Source organism: Rhipicephalus sanguineus, unplaced genomic scaffold (assembly GCF_013339695.2).
Source record: "Rhipicephalus sanguineus isolate Rsan-2018 unplaced genomic scaffold, BIME_Rsan_1.4 Seq994, whole genome shotgun sequence".
In the NCBI taxonomy this organism is placed as follows: domain Eukaryota; kingdom Metazoa; phylum Arthropoda; class Arachnida; order Ixodida; family Ixodidae; genus Rhipicephalus; species Rhipicephalus sanguineus.
In genome coordinates this window covers 3,002-19,833 of record NW_023616444.1, presented here as the reverse complement: position 1 = coordinate 19,833, position 16,832 = coordinate 3,002, and the positions used below count along the sequence as shown (strand labels likewise).

The window sequence follows — 16,832 nt, the reverse complement described above, 5'->3', positions numbered from 1 at the left end:
AAATTTAAGGAAAACCAGACACCAACACAGTGGCTTTTGGCATTCGGTAGAATTGTCTGGCTTCATGTGTGTACATGGACTCACAATGTTAAAGCAATCAACAGCTCCTTTGCTGCAGTAGGCATTCACATCTTAACTCTCTTTTTGTCTTCCCAAATGTCTATTAACCCACTTCGCGTTACCTCATGTTTGCTTTTTGAGGAGTTACAACATAAGTTTCCCTTTTGCAGGGTGCCAGCCCTGCGTTGACTTTTGTGCAGAGTACAGGAGGAGCTGTGGAAATGGCCGAGCAGAGGTATTGTTAGTAGCGAAAGTAAAAATAAAAAAATAAAACTGACAGACATTTAGAGAATCAGTTTTTGCTAATTTTTTGATAACTTCAATTTTAAAGCACTCTGTATGTTATATTGCAGTGCCTGTGACAGAAAACGCACAAAACGTGCAGTCCATCCAGTCGGTGCCACTGGAAAAGGAACGGGATTTTTTAGATTTTGTGCTCCCTTCTTTTGGGCACTACGACGAGGTGCTGAGGAGAAAAATACAAATAAATGGCGCTGTGCGCCGTGCCATAGTTGACAAGCTCTTTGGCGCATACATCAAGATCGCATGGTAAGCACTCCATGTATGCTTCTTTTCTTTAGCTATAACTTGGTAGTTTAACTACTTCAATGGCTCAACTGCTCATCATGAATGAGCTGTAGGGAACTAAAATTGTATTATAGAAGTTTTAGTGGTTGCCTTTGTTTCTCCTAGTTTGTAACAGCTGTGCACTTGTTGGTTGCAACCATACTGTTGTCAATTGAGAGCCAAAAAAAAGTCTTGAGCATCGTTTGAGCATAACTTTGAAGTTATGAAATGTTCTTGTCGCTGATCTGGCAGTTAAGCAGCTTTGAGGCTGTATCAAATCTGTGGAAGAACATTCAGAAGTGTGCTTGATTGTAAGCTCGAGCGCGCATGGGACATTACAAAACTGTGATGCATGCTCTGCGCACAGCAACAAGTGCATGGAATGTCACATCGATTGTTTGGCTATTGCAGCTTGTATATGCTCTTCAGTGACCCCACCATTGTAGTTGTCCAGCGAAAATTGAGGCAATGTAACGAGTTAGACTTCAGGCTTTGTGACATGGTTGCAGTTTTGCTTGCATATAGGCAAGTTGATGTTAGTGTTTTGTTACGACTTATTTCAGTGGCCAATGAAACACCGGGCTTCTGTTATCGGGGTTAACTGAGTTTAATAAGTATTAGGGCACATGGAGGTAGGAATGTAGAGAGAAGTGTTCAGAGGCGGAGAAGTGGCCCGCGAGCAAGAGGGCCAGACGAAATTTAATACATCAGCTTGGAGTTCGTAGAGGAGCCCTCAAAGGGGAACTCCAGTGCATTTTCGACCATATTGAGATGGTGCCGCTTTCAAATAGTAATAGATGTCCTGTATCAGCTAGGGTGGCTCATTTTGCTGAGAGACTCCTCAATAATTTTAAATAGACAATAAAAGATGAGTCAAAACCGAAACAGGGAGCTGCTCCGTGGTGGGTAGGCGATGGCGTCACGAAATACGCTGCACGCTGCCACGACTAGCCAGGGTGTAAACATAGCACACGTGCTTCTCCTATCGCACGAAAAGCAAGCTGGCAATGTCATCCGACGTGGAATCAAGCTGTGCCAGCCTGTCTGAACTTAATAGTGACAAGTTCAACGATGATCACAGCTACTATCTGAGCGCGGAAGCATCGCCTTTTGATTTCGACCCGCCGGCGCATGATGTAGCTGACATCCCCCGCATCGATCTCCTCGTTGCTCAATATTGTGCGTGCTTACTGTAAGACCCGATGTCAGCGACGACTAACATGCTGTGCAGCTGACAAAACCGAACAACTGTGCTCGCGTCGTTGTCGCCACGTAGAAGAAAGCACACACTGCATGTGCTGGACGAGGCGGGGCTGGAAAAGAGTAGGCACGTTACGTTGGCATACACAGGGTAGCCCGCGTTTGCAAGTGTGATTCCGGAATTGGCTACCAAGTTTTAAAATTTGTTTTCTTGAAAACTAACTTACTCACGGTTGTACAATTTGCCACATATCATCAAGGTACCGAAGAGAACATATTTGAAAGTTTTATTGAAACTGGTGAATATCGAAAAATTGCCGGATTCCTTTTAAGCGTGACTTCTGAGATATGAAGGTGCTGAAGCACATCACAACCAGCATGTTGGGACCTATGTCATAATGACAACCACCATGTGCATGGATTGCCTACTTAAAGGAGTACTGACACAAAATTTTGAAGGCGAGATAACTTGTGGGATAGATTTGTGTGGACACACATGTATCATCTACAAAATATCAATGGATAATGCAGCCTAGAACTATTTAAAATCAATTTCAAAGTATGTGTCGTGGCACTGCAAGTGAAACGTGCCTCTGGTTTCCTTGTAAACAACCAACCGCCACCTGCGTCACGAGTTTGTGTTGGCTGCCGTTATCCTTGCGAGCGCTGTCTCTTAGCAGACCTTTTCAATGGAAAGAGGGGGTAGGCTTGCACGGGAGCACAAAGGCTGGTGTCCTTTGCCTTGGCAGTGCATTTTTAGGGGGTCACGTATATTTCATTGAAGCCTTCGTTGAAAAGAGCTGTCAAGGCGGTGCTCACGTGCACGCGGTTTTTTGTCCTCACGTAGCCAACTTATGTTTACACGAAAACCACTCTAGGTCCCATCTCGCTCCGCACTCTCTGAAACGGAAACTGCGACTGGGCGGTATAAAACCCTTCCCAATAATTAACCGCGGTGCACTCGAGCAAACGAGCTTTCCAGCCATGATAAGTGGATTATTATCTACTTATTGCAACAGAAAAAAGGTGCAAAATTTTTGTGTTGGTGCTCCTTTAAGAACTGTTTTAGGCAGCTAACAAGAAATATACGGTTATCAGCTTTACAGGCTTACCAAGATGGCTTTAGAGGTAAATAATGCTCACTCATAACAAATTTAAAGAAAATGAGATTTTATTGCAGTTGGCCCCTAGTTGCACAGTGAAAGCAAGCTAGACAATCTGGTTGGATCGTTAGAAGACTGCTGCCTTGAGATTTTACAATGTTGTGGAGAATTTGAACATAAAAGGTTCACAGTAAAGAGTTTCTTACATTCACTAGCAAGCATTTCATAAGATAATGAAAGTAAATGGTAGCATGACCTAGGTTTGGCCCATGGTAATTAGTTAATTTTATAAATGGGTACCAAGAATATAGCGAGCCACTCGAGAGTATGCACTAAACCAAGGGAACTTTAGGCTCATGTTCACCAAAGTGGAAAAATTTAACAGCATTGGTTGTCAAGTATTTGAGTATATGTATATAAAATACAGTTGAAACTCGACTTATTGAAGTGACGAAGGGGCTCAAATTATTTAATTGAATCAGGAAGTTTGTAAAATTGAGGGAGGGATTTTTCAGTCCTTTGAAATCTGAAATTGCAGCGTAGTGTCACCCAAAACCTACTGTGGCATTTTATTTGCCACTAATACACGTTTGCACATGTGAAAAGTCCGCGAGGGCAGTCCGAGCAGAAATTCGTCCGATGTTAGGGCGATACAGCGAGGAAGACGGCCACATGCAGCTACGAAAAGCTGCCGATATTCAAAGACAGGGAGAACGAATGCATTTAATGTGCGAGCAGGCAGAGCAAGAAAGTTTTATAGAGACTATTGGTGCCATCTGCTGCATAAATTATTAAATAACAAAAGTAACCACCGTGTTCGTGTGGGAGTATTTCTAGAGACAGCAAACGCTATCTGCCTCGCGCACTTTGATACGTAAAAGCGCTGCTGGCTGCAGCGTGCAGCCTTGTCAAAATAAAACTAGTCTGACTACCACGTTACTGATTTGGTTAATGGTCTAAAGGGGTACTCATACAGTAATTTTCAGTTGTCGTTTTCTTTCTGCCAAATGAAAAGCCAAGCCCTCAAGAGCCTAGAAGCCCATCCTGAAGAAATAATTATAGTATGTTTTTAAAAGCTAGTTTTGGTTCCTACTGTACCCGTGCGTCAAAACACTGTGTGAGCTTCTCCTCATGCTCTAGCACAAGATATCATGATATTTGCATGACCACTTCACCTCATGTGCTAGCACAAGATATCGTGATATTTTCATAACCGTTTCACACCGTGGCTTCGTTGGTGGGGCACGAGTGACAATTTCGGGTGTTTCAGTGACACACAAGTGGCCATTTCGGAAATTTTGGTACCCGACATCAATCACAACTAGCCAGACTGCTGCGTGTAGTCACCAAAATTAGTACTGTAGCCTGACGCCAAGCTAATGTCGATGCACCATGGGAAACTTGGAAGAATACCTGAAATTGACTGTTTATCCAGTATCTTCTGAGGGAATATACGATGCTTTCATCATTTTTCCATATTTTTGTTCAATATCTCCCCTTTAAGCCCCAAACTTAATATTGCTGAAGTTTTGCGGAGGAAAGTGGCATTTTGCCAGTGGTTTAGTATAATGCCATGTCTGTGGGCATTATACTAAATGCGAAAGAGGCAGTGGCCTAGCTTAATAATGCAACATGTATTACACATTGAAGTCTTTACACAAGAAGATCAATCATAAATAATAATATCTGGGGTCAGGCCCGTAGCCAGGAAATTTTTTCGAGGGAGGCCCACTTGCTGAAAGCCTTGACTATTTGAGAAAAACGGCTACTTTCATGATTTATTTGTAATAAAACACCATGTGTCATCAAAATTTCGGGAGGGGCCGCATGGCCTACCGCATGAGTTGAAGCAGACGAAATCGAAGATGGCGCCATAAGCAGCGCCACCAGGCGCCTTTTTGGATGCGTGAGAAAAAAAAAGCAAAAAATTACTCTCTGACTCAACCGAAGGGTGCCTCAAGTGCGTAAAATACAATTTCAAGTTATACATGTTTGTTTTTAAGCAAAATGAGTCTACCTGCGTGGATTTCTTGTCATACCAGTAGATTGAACCACATCGCCATTGGGTGACGCTAGCGGTCATTCTTTCACGATTTTCAACATCAAATTAAAAATATAATTCCTCTTTTATGGCGCAAAAGCATCCTCGTGGCTGCCGATGCGACGAACGATATTCTCATTTTCACCACAATCAGAAAATTTTTTCCGAGCGGTAGACAGTCCCTTTAAGAATGAAAAAAAAAAGGCGTGCCTGCTGGGGCAGTTCTGTGGTGAACGTGTACCATTGTTATGAACGAGAATGCAGAACTTGTGTCTCGTCTGTGGTGGGTACATTTCATTAAGGGTTAAAATACAAAAGCCATGTGCTCAGATTCAACCTTGATAAAGACCAGCAGATAATGAAGCCAAAGAAGGTATAGGGGGTGTTAACTGTACTGCTTTAAGTGCATTGTGGTAATCGCAATATAGTAGATGCGAAGAAAGTAAAGTGGACAAAAGGCAACTTGCCGCTGGCAAGGACCGAACCTGTAGCCTTCGTGTAATGCGCCCCGATGCTCTACCAATGTAGACAGACGTTAAAAAACACCAGGGGGTCCGAATTAATCTGGACTCCCCACCATTTGGGTGTGCCACATAATAATATTGTGGTTTGGACGCATCAAACTGCAACATTTAGTTTAATTTTCATAAATTTTAGGTGGGAATATGCCCTGCATTATGCCAGCCTGCTTTGCTATTTTTGCAACATCTGTCTGCCAGTCTACAAGCAATGAGGCATCCACTCGTGCATAAAGTTTTGCTACATCATTAAGTGACAGTTGACCACCTGATTCTTTGTCTCAGCTTTTCAAGTATAATGATATAGCCTTCACCATTTCAGGAGTGTCATAAGCTGGAGCGCCACCACACATTTACCAGTTTGCCACAGACATTCTTGAAACAAGGACCCTTCAAATTGCAGATCAAATTGCTGTTTATGATTTAACCTGTTTTTTTTATAGGTGCTGCCATTTTTTTGTTTTGATGCTTTAGGTGGGATCTACGGTAACATGTAGAGCGAAATTTGTATTTATGTTGATACAGAAGTGACGTGCGCTCTCATTTTGGTGAAAACTGCGTGTGGACATTCCAAATTTATGATACATTTGCCATGAAAATTTCAGAATGCTCGTCATAGCGGTACAGTCATGCTCAGTGCAGGAAAATGAAGGACGATAGATGGGCTAGCTAGTTGATATGTGATGAACTCAATGTAGCTCTTAAAGCAATGCTTAACAAAAATAGGTAAAAAATGACAAAATACTACTTGAAAGGCGCTAGTGTTCAGATAAACAGTTTATTTCACATATTTTAAACAGTTGGGTGTAGTTTTGGTGGATTAACAGTGCGTGACAGCTGCACGTCAGAGTGAGAGGGGCACATCGACGGCTGTGAGATTAAATGCCTCCCTGGCGAATGCAGGGTGCCTGTTTTCCTGTTCTGCTACCTCCCTTTTTCAGCCTCTCATCTGCATCGCACTAAACGGCTTTCACAAAGGCACTGAGGTGTGCCACACCCGTTCGGGCCTTTACCCCAACCAAGAGCATTGTTCGCTGTCGGTGCCGATCATACGGGCTCTAGGAACCATAGTGAAAGCAGAGCCAGTTGAGAGATGCAGGCAATGGCTGGCAAAGTTGGCACTCCCATTGCCAGGGGCGTTAAGCATCACCTCCTCTAGTTCATAGCATGGCCGCTGCACGGAGCAATTTGTGAAAAACTCATTCAATTCATTCTTTTCCATTAGTTTCCGCTTGAAATGAAGGTTGTGGCTACAGAATGCGGCACCCAATCTTTCAGTATGGCTGAGAATCTAGGGGGCAAAAATTTTGTTCAGTGTTTCTTTCAGCAACATAAAACTGTGCATACTGGGCCCTACATGGTGTCTGGTTCATTAGTTCTGTTCAAGTTCGGTGCTATAACGGTGCCGTCAGCTATATCATTTGTGTAGTTAGTTCCGTGTGTACACCTGCAACACTGATGAATTTTTTAATGATTGTTATTAATGTATGTGTTTAAAACTTTACAGGAATCATGGGTGATGGCCCTGAGGAACAAGTTCCAACAACACAAGAAAAAAGCTACAAAACTGTTCGGAGGAAATGCTAATTCGAAAGAAACGCTGTCTGCCAAAGCAAATGCAGGCACCATCTGAAGAAGTGGCAAACAACAAATTGTGCCGTCTTTTTGTGAGTTTCTTTGAAAAATATTTCTTACATCTTCTGATGGTATCTTGGTGTAGCAGCTGCAGTACCACTGGTGCTGCGCTATTATTTAGTGCTGTGTGGCAGCAGATTTCTTAAATAACTAAAGTGACAAATGCAGGAAAAATAAATTAGTTACATTGTGCAATAAAAGCTCGTCAATTTGGATATCATCAGACCGAAAAAAAAATGACCGAATTAACAGAGTGCCATGTTATTGAAAGTATCAAGAAATCAATAAACAAATGCCTGTTACGTTAATACACTTTCATTTTCTGATAAATAAGTACATCCTGTATTTCTTTGCATAAGAGCAGTGTAAAAGCCGCATTAGTCATCCTGTGACTGCATTCACATGGTGACCATGGCACAAGACTCCAGTGTTTAATTAGCCTGAAGTGTGCTCTACACCCCTCCCTTATAACGTACCGCCGCCACCACCAACACCACCACATATGTGACGGTACTTTTTTCTCTGATAAAATGTTTGGCAACTGATTGTTTGTTCATCGCGACATAGCAATCAAGTTTTATGCCAGCATGAGGACTGCGGCTGAAAGCTCTTGGCATTCAACGGCTTCTGCGTTGTTTGAGTTTTGTGGCTTTGCGCGCGCAATAAAGTCCAAAGCTGCTGAGTGCCGAATTTGCATGCGGAGAATACACTAAAGAATGTTACGTATCATATTCGCAGTGTCACATCGTAGCGTGCGATGTTGTGAATATCACACGTAGCATTCGTAAGGGTATTGCTCCAGGGTCGAGCATTGCGAAATGTGAGTCGCACCGTGGCGTGCGCTTCGTTTCAATAAAACCGAGGTCCTTGCTCTAACATGAGTGCTGACTTTACCTCAGGCCCATTAAACATCAATGTAGTCAGCCTGCCCAGTAAGAGCACGATTTGCACACAACTACTTCATTTACGAAAACGTGGCAGTCCACCTCGTAATGCTTCACACAAAGCCAAAAAAAATGCAGCATAGACAGCTGCTTGCTGTCTGCTTTGCATGAAACAGATTCCCGTGATGCGTGGGACCTGCTGAATTTTTGGATGAGTGATTGTCTGCATTCTTGTAGTTGCACTGCACCATTTCATTTTTCTTGCATTTCAGGACTGCAGCCATCTTACTACATATGGAGAAACCGTTGAGTCCTTGCAAATTCATAACGAAAGGCTCCAGAATAATGCAGCCTGCCACGATGAAGCTACAGGAAGGCCAAGGTTGCGGGCAACAGCACTGGACAGGCATAGGAGCTTCGCAGCCTCACCCTGTCGGATGCTCTTTTACTGTTTCCATTTCTTGGAACTGAGGCATTGGTAAGTTCGAGCAAGACCCTTTGCTTTCTTTTTTGTTTGTCTGTTTTAGTGGCTCCTGTGTATCTCAGGCAGTAATTGCAGTGTCATTTTTATCACAGGATAACATGGGTTTATGCTGCAGTGATGAAATCTGATATGAAAACTGAATGGTACTTCGGGATGAGTACTGTGTCAAACCTTCTCAACAGTGATAAAGGATGTAGACCAGAGCACAACAATCGACTGATACTGCAATGCATTAGTAAAAAACAGAATCATGGTTTAGGAAATAGAGTACCTAGCGTTCATCCAATCACCAAGACATGTGCTTCAGTCAGTGCAGCAATGTGGATAAGTCCAAATATTCATACAACTTCATTTGCCTTGTAAATGTGGGATATCGTCAACTCCTTAAAATACTGGCTGATATATTTAGTGGCTGTTCATGCAAGGCGAAAACAATGATGCCAAATTATCAGGTCCTGGCGCTCTTTGGCCATCAATGGTCCTTGCGCCATAAAACACCATATATCATCATCATCAATGATGCCAAAGAAGGGATTAGGAAACTGTCATTTGAAATAAGCTAAAGTGCAGTCAAACTGGATGAAAAGGCAGCTTTCTGCAAGTAGCAGCCAAATGCACATTGTTCAAATTCATGTTGTGCTTTACTGAAACATCCACAGTGTTCAGGTTCTCCAGTTTACTTTATTGCTATCCTCCTGTCAATAATACCAAGGATGAATCCTCATTTGGCATTAATACTGCCAACTTTGAGGATTGAATATATAATAACAAGGAGGAGACCAGGAGCTTGAACGTTTATTTGCAACTGTAAAAATGCAGTCAGTGAATCCAAGCGAAGCATGGTTACACGATTATGTATGATTGATAGTTAAATACAATAATTAATAGTGAAATGAAAGTATATAAAAAATGCTGATGCATGCGCGACCTGAGCCCAGTTCCTATTATTCACCTGCTTGGCGTGTACTACATGTTTGTGTGGTGGATGCAGCTTCCACTTGCAGCATGTTTTCTTTCTGTGCGCTATTTTAAATGCAACGCATTTCTTCACGAACCACAGGCACTTTGACTGTTTCATCTGCCCACCTATCTACCTAACCCCCTATGTCGTGGTACTCTTGTGATCATGTCTCCTTGGTAGACACTAAAATTGGCATTGGAAGACATGAGTGTATGAAAAGTACGATTCATCGGTAATGACAAGAATAATGTGAGCTCATGGTTCTATGTAACATTGTCACTCATGTTACAACGTAGATGTCACTTTCATTGCAATGAAGTCCACACTGCGTTGTGATGACTGGCATATTTGAGCAATGCTTGACCATACCTTACCGAGTCGCAGGAGTACATATGTAATGGTTGCGACGCTGTTATAAAAGTGGATCGCAGGCACTGCAACCATAATTAGCATTGCCCTGACATGATGCTTCTGCAGCGTCTTTTTTCAAAAGAGCTTGGAGCACTGGTGTCTCTGGTAGAATACTTAAATGCTGTGCAGAATGCCTGGGTTTGATTCTGGCTCAAGCTTTGAATGCCGGCACATGGTTTTCTCTTTAGCACTATCATGTTAACATTTCCAAAGTCTATTCTCACTGTCGCTAGTAAAGACAGTGTATCACCTGTGATACCACAGGCTGTGGTATGCAGGCATGTGCCACATGTTGCTGGTGGGAAGAGTTTAATGAGGTACAGTAAAAGCTCGTTAATTCAAACTTGGTTAATTCGAACTTACTGCTAATATGAACTGACGCCCTGGTCCTGGCACAGCCCTATGTATTTCTATCGGGGAAAACTCCTGATAATTCGAATGCGTTGGTATCTACAACGGTGAATTCAAACTGGGAGCCCTCTGGCTTTCGTTCCTCCTCACAGAAATCGGCCCAGAATGATCACCCAAATTACTCATTACTTTCATCTGTAAAACAAGTGTAGTGATTGATTTCCATGTATGATTTTATGGTTGCAAATGTCGTCTGTCTGCTGCTACTGCTGTATGGGTGGCATGGCCCAGTCAGGCAGTGTTTGCCTTTAGCCGTGTCCCCTTGGACTAGAGCACTGCACGGGCCGATTTTTCCGGCCTGGGCCCGGCCCGGCCCGAAAACGCCATGCTCCGGCCCGCCCGAGCCCGGCCCTGTGTTCTTAAATGTGGCCCGTACCCGGCCTGGGCCCGAAAGGTTTGGGCCCGGCCCGACCCGACCCGACCCGTTTCAGCTAGTTATGCCTTGAGCATAAAGGAGGCACTGTCTAACCTTCGGTTATTGTGAAGATACCTGCCGCACACAAGATATTTTCTAGAGATTGTTTTGGGAACTTCTTTCAGTGTCACGACTTTCACTGGTACTGTGTATACTTTCGGTTAATTACGCCCGTAACACTCTTGCGAAATAATTGCCGGGCAATATAAAATATAATTGGAGTCATAGCTGGCTGTTTCATGTACGCACGCAGTGCTAACCACGCAATCTTATTTTTGCATTTCAAAGAATGACTACAATATATACCTCCATAAACTGAAAAAAAAAAAACATGGGAGGCATTTTTAGTTTAAGTTTTACATTAATTGCGTACGAGCTAGGGCTGTTGAGTAAAAGTAGCAAGTCTGCAAACTTCATCTATTGCACAATGCAATGAAAAAAAAAAACGTGCTCTAGCTGCTTCTGGTAGGAATACACCAGGCTGGGCAGCGTTACATAAATTAAAGCTGTCGTGTTGACTCCTCGGCAGGCAACTGCACCCAACGTACACAACGTTTTCGTGTTCAAAACAAGAACGTTCTTTGTCCCACCCTTCTTCCCCGAGTCACCGCCACCGCAGTGCCATAGATCTGTCACAGCGAGGCACACCCGTTAGAGAGCGAGCCACCGTCCTCGCTGTTCCCTGAAGATGGCTGTCTCGTCGTCTTCGTGTGACCGCCTTCGATCTTTGAAAATGTTACGCCTTAAAGCGAGACCGGACTAAGGGCTTCCAAAACAACTGTCTATTAGAGCGCCGAAGTGAACCAGCCGGCGGCCTCTTTAGCGATCCCCGTCAACGTGACGTGTCGGGTGTCCGGAGCGTGATTATACAGATACGTATGAGACCCGGGCCTAATACGGGCCTGGCTCGGGCCCGAGCCCGGCCCGGGCCCGATCCAACAATCCCTTACCCGGGCCGGGTCGGGCGCGGGCTTTCGGGCCGGCCCGGGCCCGTGCAGTGCTCTACCTTGGACAATTTCAATATTTTTCTATAAGTAAACTAAGAAAGAAAGACCTTAAATTTTGATTGTGTTAACTGTGCCATGTAAATGAACATGTTTTGGAGCACAAATAGCTTCGTATATTTTGGCATTAAGGCTGACTGCTCACGTGAATGCAAGTCCCTGCTTGTTTCTGGCATATCACTGACTGATCAATAAATTCTGTTGGTTGTTTGAGCATGAACTTAACTTACGAAATTACCTGCCACAAATGTGTAATATCGCCTAATTTGCAGGAACGAGTCCAGAGGTGGCTTCTCTGGGTTCTCTCCACACGGTGTGGCTCGATATCTGTTCAATCTAGTGCCCGCACGCTAATTCGAACTCCGCTTAGTTAGAACAGTTTTATACTCCCCTTTGAGTTTGAATTAATGTGCTTTTACTGTAGTTGACCAGTCATCACATTATTCAGGACATCAGCTGTGACATCAGAACATTTAACTGGCCAAGTTAGTGCACTTCCATCTTGAACGAATAAACAGTGCGAAAGAACAAGAACGAAACAAGACAACGGTGCTAACTCACAACTAAAAGCGTTATTCTGAAATGAACAGAATAAATTAGCAACTGGAGAAGGATTATAAACAATCATCATGCATGCACAAGGTAACAAAAGTAACAAAAGATATCCAAGTGGCTGATTATGCATGAACATGAGGCAAACTATTCCTGAGATATGATACATATGCCTGTGATAAGGCTACCGAAGGTTGGCTGATGCACTTGTGACCTTCCAGTGACATGTAAAAGGCTTCCATGATTTCTCGCATGTGCTGATCCCTGTGCCGATGCAAAATTTCTGTCCTATCTAAACATGGATTACAAGCACTTTTGCAACAATGAAGAGCCAAATGAGAACCTGTGCCATTTTTAGCTTCTTTTGTTTGTCCTTGTTCTTTGGGGCTGTTCATTCGTTCAAGACATCAGCTGTGAATCGTGTCTGTCATATACTCACGGTTTCATATGCTAATTTCGGTATGTGCCACGGTAAGGAGATGACCACGAGAGCGCCCTGGCATACGCGGCTTAATAGATAGATAAACAGAAAGAAGCAGTTAAAGTGCATTTGGTTTGCTGAGAAATGCTTTGCATTTAATAGATGTTTTCCTGCTTCCTTGGCCCTCACTGGCACAGGATGACATTCCCAGAGTTAATTTAACATATATCCCAAGGAAACTAAAGGATGGCTGCTGCAGTAGATTGTGTGTGTTTCTCACCTGTAGCAAGTCCTTTTTTGTGCACATTCATTTTCCTTTCTCTCGCTGCACTGTTTTTGTCCTTATGGTTGTAACAAATAGACCTCAACCCTTGTTCTGTCTGGCATATCATCTTCAATAAGTGTCATTAGCTGTGCAATTACTTGGAAATAGGGGAAATATTTTGGGAACGATCTTTCTTATCTTTTTTTGCCAGCTACTTTCAGAGTTTGAACTCTTTTTCCAAAGAAGTGTGCTCCATGAAATGAAGAGTGGCTTCAAGATGCTCAGTTACGTTATTCTCAACTTTGGGGAAGCAGATGAAGTGGCAGAAAACTAGAAAGGATCACCCCTCATGCCTCGCTGACCTTATCAGAACAGGCAGTTCTTCTGCATAGTTCTAAGGAATATTTTTTTTGTTTGGTTCAGCATTATCGACACTAAAAGTTACATCACGCTTAACAGCATTCTTTTTTTTTCTTCAATCATAGGAACAAGCCCTGCTCACACCTTGCCTTGTGGAGAAAGAAGGACTTACTCTACACATTGACGGGGAGCCCGTTTTGAGTGTGCCATCACTTCTTGCAGGAATGGCGTGCCTGTTTGCATCGTTTTGGGTATTCCATGTGGAATACCCAAAAAAAAGGCACACAAAATGCTCACATTCCTTGAGCACGCGTTCCTACACCTTTCACACGTGAAGCCGAGTGTCAGAGCTCTGGAACTTATAAATTTTTTTTAACGAGTAACATTTAGTTTCACAATTGTAGTTTTGTAGTTTTCTTCAAGTACATTGTGCAAGCTGGCATTTCGGACTTCTGTTCCTTGAGAAGAGGTGAAAAAAAAAGAAATGTGACAGACAAATGTTAATATTGCATTTTTTTGTGCAAGGTTTTTTTTTTCTTAAACCTTGGTCATGTGTCGCATGTAGAATACGGCGTGCACTTGTACAACCAATGTGTACATTTTTTTATTGCAAACAGGTTCTGCGGTATCCCGCAAGGTGGAGGAAAGATTAAGAAAGGGAAAATAGACAACCACCTGTTTGTAGCATGAAGCCACAAGAAAATTCATGCAACTTTCTTAGGGAAAAAAAAGCTTCTTCGTTGCAAAAAAATTCGTCCTAGTTTGGGGTCCCGGACTAGGACGAATTTTTCGGCAACGAGGAAGCTTTTCTTTCGGATAAATCCGTATGGATTGCCTTGTGGCTTCGTGCTACAAACGGGTGGTTATCTGTTTTCTCTTTCTTAACCTTTCCCCCACCTTGCGGGATTTCACAGAACTCATAGCTTTTTAGTTGCCTAAAAATCTTTCCTGGTCCGGGGTCTGGGGACCCCAGAAAAGAACGAATTTTTCTGCAACTAAAAAGCTTTTCTTTCTGAGAAATCCATATTGATTTCCTTGTCGCTTCAGGCTACAAATGGGTGGTTGTCTATTTTCCCTTTCTTAAAATTTTTTTTATTATTAAACCATGCCTGGCAGCATTTATAAAAATAATTTTCATTTTGTGATGTCAACAATGTGCCCATGGCCTCGCAGGTTGGCTACTTGCTCTAAAATGTTTTATCCACCATTGCAATTTTTAGACGGGCCACCCAGGTCTTGAGTATTCAGTAAGAAAGCCTAGTCACTTTTGAATGTTGTGACATCATGAGTGATAAAATGGTGACTACAGGTATCTTACTTGCATTTGTATTGTTTGTGTATGGTATATGTGGTAGCCATATATTATAGGTTATATTTAAGGTATCAAGGTTTACAAGTTTGTCAGCCTTTTTGTCATGAAACAAATGTGATCAGTTGACCTGTCTCAATATGTTTTTAAGGTATCCACGATTTATTTCATTGTGCTAAGTCATGGTGAACAGAATAATTGCAGCCGTGAAAATTGCTGTTAAATTTAGTTGACAGCACAGATCTCTAGTCATGTGTGAAAGTGCTTTACACATAGTACTGCGCAATTAGCTGTTTCAGTTTATAGAAATGTCATGAATGTGTGATATCGATATCTGATAGGGCCACCTTCTTTTACATTTATATAGGCTTATCATTTACTGGCAGTTAAGGCACTGCTATACAATACCTGCATTTTGTATGTTTCTGTCCGCAGAAGTGCTCGCTGCCGGAAATTCAACACTAGACTTGTATTATATATGCTATTGGACATTTACCTACAGTAAATATTTTTGTCAATGTTTGGTGTGTGTCTTCTCCAACGGCGCAAGCAGGAACCCTTTCGGAAGTTCTGCATCGCCACTTCTGCTGAAAAGCCCCCCCTCCCCCCAAAGCTTTTATTAATGTCTAAATTGTCGAGATACAGTTTTGCAAGAATGCTAGCATGGCTTCAGTTTTTGCGAGACTGTATTTTGGCAATGTAGAAATGGCATAGAAGCTCTAGAGGGAGTTATACAGCAAAGGTTACTCCCGTTTACTACCGCAAGCACTCCCCAGAGGAGTAAGCTAAAGTACCCTAAAAGCACCGAATTCACTCCCAAACTTAAGAAAAAACAAAACAAAAACGTGCTCGCTTAATAACAAAAACTCCCATTTCCCCCCCTAGAAACGACTGCATTACGCCTTAAATGCTCCCTAATAAGAACGATAAAACCCCCCATTGTGCCTCGCAAAATATTTTATTGGTGCACAAAGGGAGTAAAACTTATGCCCGACGTAAGCCCCATAAATGCCCATCTAAGGGAGTTATATGCCACCATTATTACACCGAAAAACCTCCCTAATGAGAACGACATAACCCCCTTTGTCTCTCGTGGAAATATTCTATTCAGACACAAAGGGAGTAACATTTATTCCCAACGTACACTCTATACACGCCCTCCTATGGGAGTTATTTTTTTACGCCCTTTCTGAGGGCATAGAAAGATGTACAGATGGGAGTGTTCTAGAGGACAAGCCAAAAACTCCCATCTGGGCGTTTTTCTGTTTAGAGTGTAGGCTTTCTACGGGGCTCGTCATAAAAGCACCCGTAGATAGGCGAAGGCCTAGATGGTGGACAGGGTCGAGCATTTTTGAAGTGGTGAGTGTCGCTGACTGTATAATATGGCCCAATAATCTAGTCGTGTGCGCATGAGGCTCTTGTACAAATTTATAAGACACTTTTTGTCACTACCCCATGCAGTGCGCGACAGAACCTTTAAAACGTTCATCGTTTTCATGCAGTTTTCCCTAATATATTTAATGTGCGGCGTGAATGTCAGTTTGGAGTCTAATATCACACCTAGGAATTTGTGTTCCATTTGGACAGGTAGCCGCTGACCATACAGGTTAATGTCCGGATCAGGGCGCAGGCCTCTGTTTCTAGAGAACAGGACGCGTGTGGTTTTTCGTGGATTGATATGGAACCCGTTCTCGTCTGCCCATTTGGCAACTTTGTTCAAACCAAGTTTTACCTGCCGCTCACACACTGGAAGATTACAAGATTTAAAACCTATCTGTACGTCATCCACGTACACGCAGTAAAACATGGTACGCGGGATGCACACACGCAGGGAATTCACTTTTATTAGGAAAAGTGTGCAACTGAGGACATCACCCTGCAGCCCTCCACTTTCCTGGACAAATGCTCGTGATAACACATTTCCCACTTGGACACGGAAAGTGCGATCGGACAAGTAGTTTTCTATTATGGTCAGCATTCTGCCTCGTAAGAGACCGCAGTATTCCAAAGCGCCAAGTCACATCGTAGGCCTTTTTCATGTCGAGGAATACTGATAGAAAAAACTGCTTATGAACAAATGCTTCGAGAATTTCAGCCTCAATACGTATTCAGTGGTCGGTTGTGGATCGAGCTGCTCGGAATCCGACTGGTACGAGTCAAGTAATTTGTTTGTTTCGAGGAAATATATGAAACGGCAGTTTATCATTTTTTCGAAGACTTTACACAGGCAA

General features: G+C 42.8%; 1 long non-coding RNA gene across 1 annotated transcript; it reads left to right on the top strand.

Moving 5' to 3' along the window:
* Positions 1 to 424: 424 nt before the first annotated feature.
* Positions 425 to 13,614, top strand: LOC119378812 (uncharacterized). The gene is made up of 4 exons (XR_005181063.2): positions 425 to 609; positions 6,997 to 7,156; positions 8,281 to 8,486; positions 13,418 to 13,614. It is a non-coding gene; the product is annotated as an uncharacterized LOC119378812 (long non-coding RNA).
* The last annotated feature ends 3,218 nt before the right edge of the window (positions 13,615 to 16,832 follow it).